At 37.7% G+C, this 7,500-nt stretch overlaps 1 protein-coding gene across 4 annotated transcripts in view; it reads left to right on the top strand.

Annotated features, from left to right (window-relative positions):
* The window catches only part of nrxn3a (neurexin 3a), a 462,182-nt gene that overhangs the window by 233,961 nt on the left and 220,721 nt on the right, over nt 1–7,500 (top strand). The window lies entirely within an intron of this gene.

The following is a 7,500-nucleotide window of genomic DNA, read 5'->3' as shown; positions in this document are numbered from 1 at the left end:
ATAGACTGTACTTCAAGTACATATATCACTATTATTATAGACTGTACTTCAAGTACATATATCACTATTATTATAGACTGTACTTCAAGTACATATATCAGTATTATTATAGACTGTACTTCAAGTACATATATCAGTATTACAGTATTATTATAGACTGTACTTGAAGTACATATATCAGTATTACAGTATTATTATAGACTGTACTTGAAGTACATATATCAGTATTACAGTATTATTATAGACTGTACTTCAAGTACATATATCAGTATTACAGTATTATTATAGACTGTACTTCAAGTACATATATCAGTATTACAGTATTATTATAGACTGTACTTGAAGTACATATATCAGTATTACAGTATTATTATAGACTGTACTTGAAGTACATATATCAGTATTACAGTATTATTATAGACTGTACTTCAAGTACATATATCAGTATTACAGTATTATTATAGACTGTACTTTAAGTACATATATCAGTATTACAGTATTATTATAGACTGTACTTCAAGTACATATATCAGTATTACAGTATTATTATAGACTGTACTTTAAGTACATATATCAGTATTACAGTATTATTATAGACTGTACTTGAAGTACATATATCAGTATTACAGTATTATTATAGACTGTACTTCAAGTACATATATCAGTATTACAGTATTATTATAGACTGTACTTTAAGTACATATATCAGTATTACAGTATTATTATAGACTGTACTTCAAGTACATATATCAGTATTACAGTATTATTATAGACTGTACTTTAAGTACATATATCAGTATTACAGTATTATTATAGACTGTACTTTAAGTACATATATCAGTATTACAGTATTATTATAGACTGTACTTCAAGTACATATATCAGTATTACAGTATTATTATAGACTGTACTTTAAGTACATATATCAGTATTACAGTATTATTATAGACTGTACTTCAAGTACATATATCAGTATTACAGTATTATTATAGACTGTACTTTAAGTACATATATCAGTATTACAGTATTATTATAGACTGTACTTCAAGTACATATATCAGTATTACAGTATTATTATAGACTGTACTTTAAGTACATATATCAGTATTACAGTATTATTATAGACTGTACTTGAAGTACATATATCAGTATTACAGTATTATTATAGACTGTACTTCAAGTACATATATCAGTATTACAGTATTATTATAGACTGTACTTTAAGTACATATATCAGTATTACAGTATTATTATAGACTGTACTTCAAGTACATATATCAGTATTACAGTATTATTATAGACTGTACTTTAAGTACATATATCAGTATTACAGTATTATTATAGACTGTACTTCAAGTACATATATCAGTATTACAGTATTATTATAGACTGTACTTTAAGTACATATATCAGTATTACAGTATTATTATAGACTGTATTTCAAGTACATATATCACTATTATTATAGACTGTACTTGAAGTACATATATCACTATTATTATAGACTGTACTTTAAGTACATATATCAGTATTACAGTATTATCCTGCAGCCACCAAACCAGATCCCCTCAACACCTTGACTGCGCCTAGAAATTCTGTCCATAAAGGTTCAGAACAGAATGTGTGACAAAGGGCAGCCTTGGCGGAGTCCAACCCTCACTGGAAACGTGTCCGACTTACTGCCGGCAATGCGGACCAAGTTCTGACACTAATCATACAGGGAGAGAACCGCCACACTAAGACAGTCCCATACCCCATACTCTCTGAGCACTCCCCACAGGACTTCCCGGGGTACACGGTCGAATGCCTTCTCCAAGTCCACAAAGCACATGTAGACTGGTTGGGCAAACTCCCATGCACCCTCAAGGACCCTGCCCAGAGTATAGAGCTGGTCCACAGTTCCACGACCAGGACGAAAACCACACTGTTCATCCTGAATCCGAGGTTTGACTATCCGGCGTAGCCTCCTCTCCAGTACACCTGAATAAACCTTACCGGGAAGGCTGAGGAGTGTGATCCCACCATAGTTGGAACACACCCTCCAGGTCCCCTTCTTAAAGAGAGGAACCACCACCCCGGTCTACCAATCCAGAGGTACCACCCCCGAAGTCCAGGCGATGTTGCAGAGTCTTGTCAACCAAGACAGCCCCACAACATCCAGAGCCTTAAGGAACTCCGGGTGGATCTCATCCACCCCCGGGGCCTTGTCACCGAGGAGCTTTTTAACTACCTCGGCAACCTCAGCCCCAGAAATAGGAGAGCCCACCACAGATTCCCAGGCCCTGCTTCCTCATAGGAATATGTGCTGCAGGATTGAGGAGGTCTTCGAAGTATTCCCTCCACCGATCCACAACATCCGCAGTCGAGGTCAGCAGAACACCATCCCCACCATACACGGTGTTGACATTGCACTGCTTGCCCTTCCTGAGGCGGTGGATGGTGGTCCAGAATCGCTTCGAAGCCGTCCGGAAGTCGTTTTCCATGGCTTACCCAAACTCCTCCCATGTCCCAGTTTTTGCCTCTGTGACCGCTGAAGCCGCACACCGCTTGGCCTGTCGGTACCTGTCTGCTGCCTCCGGAGTCCTATGAGCCAAAAGAGCCCGATAGGACTTCTTCTTCAGCTTGACGGCATCCCTGGACTATAACATGTGTACCATAATTGTTGTCCTAATATACACCATAATGTTGTCCTAATATACACCATATTGACAAAAGTATTGTCCACCTGCCTTGACTCACACATGAACTTGAAGTGTCATCCCATGGAATTGTCCAAAATGTTTTGTATCCTGGAGCATTCAAAGTTCCTTTCACTGGAACTAACTCCTTAAAAACAACCCCACACCATAATTCCTCCTCCAGCAAATGTCACACTGGGCACAATGCAGTGTGAAATGTAGCGTTGTCCTGGCAACCTCCAAAGCCAGACTGCTCCATCAGATGGAAAAGTGTGATTCATCTGTCCAGAGAAGGTGTATCCACTGCTCTAGAGTCCAGTGGTGATGTCCTTTACACCACTGCATCCCATGCTTTGCATTGGACTTGGTGATGTATGGCTTAGATGCAGCTGCTCGGCCATGGAAACCCATGCTCTCTGCGTACTGTACGTGGGCTAATTGGAAGGTGACATGAAGTTTGTAGCTGTGTAGCAAGTGACTGTGCAGAAAGTCTTTGCACTATGCTGACCTCTCTGGCAGTTTACCTGGCCTACCACTTTGCACTATGCTGACCTCTCTGGCAGTTTACCTGGCCTACCACTTTGCACTATGCTGACCTCTCTGTCACTTTACCTGGCCTACCACTTTGCACTATGCTGACCTCTCTGGCAGTTTACCTGGCCTACCACTTTGCACTATGCTGACCTCTCTGGCAGTTTACCTGGCCTACCACTTTGCACTATGCTGACCTCTCTGTCACTTTACCTGGCCTACCACTTTGCACTATGCTGACCTCTCTGGCCGTTTACCTGGCCTACCACTTTGCACTATGCTGACCTCTCTGTCACTTTACCTGGCCTACCACTTTGCACTATGCTGACCTCTCTGGCCGTTTACCTGGCCTACCACTTTGCACTATGCTGACCTCTCTGTCACTTTACCTGGCCTACCACTTTGCACTATGCTGACCTCTCTGTCACTTTACCTGGCCTACCACTTTGCACTATGCTGACCTCTCTGTCACTTTACCTGGCCTACCACTTTGCACTATGCTGACCTCTCTGTCAGTTTACCTGGCCTACCACTTGGTGGCTGAGTTGCTGTTGTTCCAAACTCTTCACTTTTCTTAGAATAAAGTTGACTTTGGAATATTTAGGAGCGAGGACATTTCAGGACTGGATTTGTTGCCCAGGTGGCATCCTGTGACAGTTCCACGCTGGAAATCACTGAAAGCGGCCCATTCTTTCACACATGTTTGTAGAAAGAGTCTCCATGCCTAAGTGCTTGATTGGATACACCTGTGATTAGTGATTGTCATCATTTGGATGGCTGGCCAAATACTTTTGTCAATGTGGTGTATTTGATCCCTTGGATGTTTACTTTGAAAGCTGGAGTAGCAAACAAAGCAGTTGAAAATGTGCTTGAAGTCCTGCACGTTCTTACATGAATTCAGAGAGAAACATCATAATTGCGTGTTAAAGTCTGGCTCCTTAATTCAAGTCCACTAAATAAAATGTGACAGACGGATAAATGGCCTTTGTTGTTGTCTTGAGGAAAAGTTGAGGGTGGGAGGCGACATGATTAGCGTGGTCATTACATCCCTCATTTCTCCTGGTAAGGCTTCAGTGCTCGCGTTCAACACGCAGCTGTCCTTCACAAATGACTTTCATGTTTATGATTGCGTGGTCTGTCCCTCTCTAAATGCAATTATGTGTGCGAGGTAAAGGCCAAATCATCAATCAGACGCACGGGCAGACACATCAGCGTGAAATGCTGAGTGACACTGAAGAGGACTGGGATCACAGCTGACATGCAAGAAGGTGCTGACATGTCATAGAAATGCCTCCAGTGGATCTTTAAAGTCCACTCAAACATCTATTAGCTAAAACTCTACTCTTTTCTGGAATGCTTCTTCCACCCTGACAGTGTCAGGGGGAACATACAACCAATAGAACATTTCATTTCCCAACTGCAGGGTTTGTAAATAGAAAAGTTCATATATGGAAGCACATTTCTCCATGAGAAACAATTAACTGCGTGCAGGGTTTGTAAATAGAAAAGTTCATATATTGAAGCACATTTCTTCCATGAGAAACAATCAACTGCGTGCAGGGTTTGTAAATAGAAAAGTTCATATATTGAAACACATTTCTCCATGAGAAAAAATCAACTGCGTGCAGGGTTTGTAAATAGAAAAGTTCATACATTGAAGCACATTTCTCCATGAAAAACAATCAACTACATGCAGGGTTTGTAAATAAAACATTTCATATATTGAAGCATATTTCTTCCATGAGAAACAATCAACTGCGTGCAGGGTTTGTAAATAGAAAAGTTCATATATTGAAGCACATTTCTCCATGAGAAACAATCAACTGCATGCAGGGTTTGTAAATAGAAAAGTTCATATATGGAAGCACATTTCTCCATGAGAAACAATTAACTGTGTGCAGGGTTTGTAAATAGAAAAGTTCATATATTGAAGCACATTTCTTCCATGAGAAACAATCAACTGTGTGCAGGGTTTGTAAATAGAAAAGTTCATATATTGAAGCACATTTCTCCATGAAAGACAATCAACTACATGCAGGGTTTGTAAATAAAAAAATTCATATATTGAAGCACATTTCTTCCATGAGAAACAATCAACTGCGTGCAGGGTTTGTAAATAGAAAAGTTCATATATTGAAGCACATTTCTCCATGAGAAACAATCAACTACATGCAGGGTTTGTAAATAAAAAAATTCATATATTGAAACACATTTCTCCATGAGAAAAAATCAACTGCGTGCAGGGTTTGTAAATAGAAAAGTTCATATATGGAAGCACATTTCTCCATGAAAAACAATCAACTACATGCAGGGTTTGTAAATAAAAAAATTCATATAATTGAAGCACATTTCTTCCATGAGAAACAATCAACTGCGTGCAGGGTTTGTAAATAGAAAAGTTCATATATTGAAGCACATTTCTTCCATGAGAAACAATCAACTGCGTGCAGGGTTTGTAAATAGAAAAGTTCATATATTGAAGCACATTTATCCATGAGAAACAATCAACTACATGCAGGGTTTGTAAATAAAAAATGTCATATATTGAAGCACATTTCTTCCATGAGAAACAATCAACTGCGTGCAGGGTTTGTAAATAGAAAAGTTCATATATTGAAGCACATTTCTCCATGAAAAACAATCAACTAAGTGCAGGGTTTGATAATATAAAAGTTCATAAATGGAAGCACATTTCTACATGAGAAACAATTAGCTGTGTGCAGAGTTTGTAAATAGAAAAGTTCATATATGGAAGCACATTTCTTCCATGAGAAACAATCAACTGCGTGCAGGGTTTGTAAATAGAAAAGTTCATATATTGAAGCACATTTCTCCATGAGAAACAATCAACTACATGCAGAGTTTGTAAATAGAAAAGTTCATATATGGAAGCACATTTCTCCATGAGAAACAATTAACTGTGTGCAGGGTTTGTAAATAGAAAAGTTCATATATTGAAGCACATTTCTCCATGAAAAACAATCAACTGCGTGCAGGGTTTGTAAATAGAAAAGTTAATATATTGAAGCACATTTCTCCATGAAAAACAATCAACTGCGTACATGGTTTGTAAATAGAAACGTTCATATATTGAAGCACATTTCTCCATGAAAAACAATCAACTGCGTGCAGGGTTTGTAAATAGAAAATTTCATATATTGAAGCACATTTCTCCATGAGAAACAATCAACTACATGCAGGGTTTGTAAATAAAAAATGTCATATATTGAAGCACATTTCTTCCATGAGAAACAATCAACTGCGTGCAGGGTTTGTAAATAGAAAAGTTCATATATTGAAGCACATTTCTCCATGAGAAACAATCAACTGCGTGCAGGGTTTGTAAATAAAAAAGTTCATATATTGAAGCACATTTCTCCATGAGAAACAATCAACTACATGCAGAGTTTTTAAATAGAAAAGTTCATATATGGAAGCACATTTCTCCATGAGAAACAATCAACTGCGTGCAGGGTTTGTAAATACAAAAGTTCATATATTGAAGCACATTTCTCCATGAGAAACAATTAACTGTGTGCAGGGTTTGTAAATAGAAAAGTTCATATATTGAAGCACATTTCTTCCATGAGAAACAATCAACTGCATGCAGGGTTTGTAAATAGAAAAGTTCATATATTGAAGCACATTTCTCCATGAGAAACAATCAACTACATGCAGGGTTTGTAAATAAATAATGTCATATATTGAAGCACATTTCTTCCATGAGAAACAATCAACTGCATGCAGGGTTTGTAAATAGAAAAGTTCATATATTAAAGCACATTTCTCCATGAGAAACAATCAACTACATGCAGGGTTTGTAAATAAAAAATTTCATATATTGAAGCACATTTCTTCCATGAGAAACAATCAACTGCGTGCAGGGTTTGTAAATAGAAAAGTTTGAATATTGAAGCACATTTCTCCATGAAAAACAATCAACTACATGCAGGGTTTGTAAATAAAAAATTTCATATATTGAAGCACATTTCTTCCATGAGAAACAATCAACTGCGTGCAGGGTTTGTAAATAGAAAAGTTCATATATTGAAGCACATTTCTCCATGAAAAACAATCAACTGTGTGCAGGGTTTGATAATAGAAAAGTTCATATATGGAAGCACATTTCTACATGAGAAACAATTAGCTGCGTGCAGAGTTTGTAAATAGAAAAGTTCATATATGGAAGCACATTTCTTCCATGAGAAACAATCAACTGCGTGCAGGGTTTGTAAATAGAAAAGTTCATATATTGAAGCACATTTCTTCCATGAGAAACAATCAACTGCGT

The sequence above is a fragment of the Entelurus aequoreus genome, linkage group LG23 (assembly GCF_033978785.1).
Source record: "Entelurus aequoreus isolate RoL-2023_Sb linkage group LG23, RoL_Eaeq_v1.1, whole genome shotgun sequence".
Lineage (NCBI taxonomy): Eukaryota > Metazoa > Chordata > Actinopteri > Syngnathiformes > Syngnathidae > Entelurus > Entelurus aequoreus.
The sequence above is the reverse complement of the archived record's forward strand: the minus strand, read 5'-3'. Positions and strand labels throughout refer to the sequence as shown.